The sequence below is a fragment of the Culex quinquefasciatus genome, chromosome 2, assembly GCF_015732765.1.
Source record: "Culex quinquefasciatus strain JHB chromosome 2, VPISU_Cqui_1.0_pri_paternal, whole genome shotgun sequence".
NCBI classification, from domain to species: Eukaryota; Metazoa; Arthropoda; class Insecta; order Diptera; family Culicidae; genus Culex; species Culex quinquefasciatus.
This window is the reverse complement of record NC_051862.1, coordinates 212,391,454-212,395,139: the sequence shown is the minus strand read 5'-3', so window position 1 is coordinate 212,395,139 and position 3,686 is coordinate 212,391,454. Positions and strand designations below refer to the sequence as shown.

General features: G+C 30.6%; 1 protein-coding gene across 6 annotated transcripts in view; it reads right to left on the bottom strand.

The window, feature by feature from the left end:
* The window catches only part of LOC6037900 (LIM domain transcription factor LMO4), a 470,644-nt gene that overhangs the window by 291,680 nt on the left and 175,278 nt on the right, over nucleotides 1-3,686 (bottom strand). The window lies entirely within an intron of this gene.

Genomic DNA, 3,686 nt, shown 5'->3' with positions numbered 1-3,686 from the left:
TTATCGTCAGGACGATTAAGAAAATTTATCGTTATCATTATTTCGATAATTGTATCGACGATAACGAACGATACCTAATTTTGATTTTTTTTCTCAAAAATTTGCTAAATCTATCAATATTATGTTAAATTTGAAATTCTTTCAGTTAGAATATATTTTTTTTAAATAATTTAGTAAATTCGCATTAATCGATGCCTCTGTGCTCGTTTGTACTAAGCTTGCTCGTTTTCCTATCTAGTTTGCATTAGAGAGCACAAAGGCATGAAAATGTTTAAAAAAACACAAAATACCTTATTTTTTCGAAAATACTCAAACTTTTATAACTTAGAATACGGGTATCAAATGTTTCAAAATTGTGCATGCATATCTACTGTTTTGGAGTTTTTTTTCTGAAGTACTAAAATATTCACAAAAAAAAACTTATTTTTGAAAATACTAAAATTTATATAATTTAAAGTATGGGTTTGAAACGAAGCGAAGTGTTGCACACAGAAAAAAATAATTTAAATTTGGATGCTGTAATTTTGGAAGGTTGAATATTACCTCTTTTATGATGTAATTTTACCTCAATTTAGACTGAAAAAGTGACATTACACCAGAAAAGTGGTAAAATTACACATTTCCAGAGGTAAAATTACACCTTTTTTTCTGACATAAAAAATGTACCCCTTCCCAAATGTAATATTACCATGATTTTTTTTCTGTGCACACACGTCAACTATTTTTGATTGCCGTATTTTTTGAAAATATTAAGTTTTTTATAAGGCCGTTGCAAATATTTTTCAAAGTATATGTCAGCCTAATTTGCAATTAGTAATCGATTTGAAATTTGGCAAACATTTGTACTATTGTAGAGATTTTTGAATGAAATTTTAAAATTTTCCTAAAATAAAACCATAATTTCTGAAAAATACTCAAATTTATATAATTTGCAATGCTTGTGTCAAACGATACGAAATTTTGCAAGCATTTTCACTGTTTTGATTTTTTTAAATCGTTTGAAACCTACTAAGCAAGTTATGAAACTTTGAATAGTTTCAAAAAAATAAAGTATTTTGTGAAAATTTTATTATTTCATTCAAAATACTTTAAAATCGTGAAAATGCATGCCACATTGAAAATCATTTGATACTCATATTGCAATTGTGAAATTTAGTTTATTTAAAAAAAATGTATTTTGTGAAAATTTTAGTATTTTACAAAAAAAACTGGAATTGAAGTTGAAAAACATACAAACAACACGTCGTATCAAAACCATATTGCAAATTATGAAAATTTGTGTCGTTTAGTAAAAAACATAGTATTTTTTTTAAATTTCAGTGTTTCATTCAAAAAACTGTTAAAAGTGCATGCAAAATTTCGAATCAATTTATAAGCATTTTGCAAATTCTGAAAAGTTTAAAGTTCAAGGGAAAGGTAATTGGATAATATAAAACATTTTTATCACAGAGTAATTAATTTTAAAACAAACCATATATTCTTTTTAAATATCCGTCAAGGCATTGTCAAGTTAAAAAAAGCAACTAGTGCTAAAAAATCGAGTTTTGAACGAGTTGCATAACTTTTTTTCCAATTCTGAAAAAAATCTCTTTGAATAGATTTTTTTTCAGTGAAACGTTTATTTATTCGCTTAAGTTTGGCGTCCGTCGACTCAAAAAGCAAAACAGTGTTGAAAAGTATTACTTTTCGAGACGTGAGCTGAAAAGTTGACTTAAATGAACTTTTCAGCAATGTTATTTTTGTTGATGTTAAGAAGGCAATTTTGCAAGTTAAGAAACTTCTACTTGCTGTCCCTCTTTATTTTCAGGTATCTTTCTCTATTTTTTTTTATTTTACTTCACATTTTTATATGAACCTAAACCATTAGCTCGTATGCCAAAGTATTTTAAAACATTATCTGGGACATAATTAAAAATTATTAAACACTATTTTACATTAAAAGCAAAGAATATTAATTTAAAAAACGGTCGAATTGACCACAGAAAATGTCCCATAAAACAAAAAAAAAATCATCTTACCATTTTTTTCAATAACTACTTTCCAAAACTCTTTAAGGACCCAAAATTGGTTACAACATTGATTATAGGCACATTTTTGGATCAAAGCCCATTTAGATGTGGGGTTGAGATGTGGAGGGTTAACTTTCTATTGCCCATTTCTTCTAATTTTTTTGTTTTTTTTTCCGTATTCAGGAGGTCATTTTGAGCAACTTTGGTTCTACGAAAAACTTTACTTCTCTTGTTTCATTTTTTTCTTGTTTTATTTTAAGTATTTAAATTTGCTTTTTGTTTATATTTGTTTTGGGTAGTATTTGGCCTATGCTACCACCTCTAATCCCTAATTTTTTCCTATTTAATTTGTTCATTGTTTTAAAGGCACGTCGACGGATATGTTTTAAGGCTTATGATATAAAATGATTTTAATGAATGAAGCCCTTCCTACATCACCGTTGATCGGAAGGCACGCCGACGGAGAATTTCTGGAGAATCGCGGTCGAATTAATACTATATTTAAATCCCTAGATAGGTATCTTTCCGCAGCCGGCTGCCTAAGATTTTTATAATTTCAACCGATAAACAAATTGCTCATGGTCGCATCACCTACCACAGTGAATCCTGACCTCATACCCATCTTACTAACCCCTCAAAACTCATGTGATACTTTGTCGGAGACCCAGCTGATTTAGCGGTCCCATCACTCAAGTATCTTAACATTCCCATCCACTTCCCGTGTCTTACCACTGGTCGTGGCCGGCGTCGGTATTGATCAGCACGATAGGGACCTTTGAAAATTGCGAAGGGGTGATGATTGGTTCCTACTTTTCATCTGTGGTCCACGGAGCAATGTTTGGGGGTTCTGGTCAATAACGAAGTAGCAGCTACGGGTAGACACCAATGCTATGCTATGCTATTTAATTTGTTCATTGTTTTAAAATCCTTTTTTCAGTTTTTTGCTTGTTTTCGCATTTTCTGCTATAAAATGGTAAAATTATCATTTAAATTGAAAAAAATGCGTAGAGAAATAGTAAGGGGCACTAGAAAAATTACTGCATACTTCTTTTAACTTAAAATTAAGGAAATGTTAGTAAAATACACAGCCAATGTTGACACCTGAAAAAGTCACATTAAACAAGTAAAACTTCCAACCCATTTATTTTCTAAAATTTTAAGAGTTCTTCTTTCCAATGCTTTTAATAGATCAAAAATTGGTTGAAAAATTAATTTTTGATGATTTTTTAAATCGAAGCCCGTCTAAAGGCGGGGTTAGGTTGTAGAGGGTTGAGTTTTCATTCCTCAGTTTCCTTATAAAAAATGTGCAATGCCTTTTGCAAAATTTTCGCAAAGTCTTGGTAAAAGATTTCTAGCAACAAATTGATTCTATCATAAAACAAGAAATTCCTATTTTTTTCAATTTCTTAAAAAATTGAAATGGTAATAATAGAAAGCAATTCCAGTTCAGTAGATTTGCATTAAATTTTTTCCAATGTTCTTTTCTTTATAATTCCCTCCGTGTACCGGTACCAATCATCGAAACACCCCAGCGATATCATCTGCAGCTATACGACCCTCATCTCCCAGGCCAGGGGCTCTTCACCATTTAAGCGTTGCTAAGCCACACTGTGTAGCCCTCTCCCGTTCATGGTGTCCCCCCTCTATCTCTCTCTCATTGATTAATGCGATAATTAT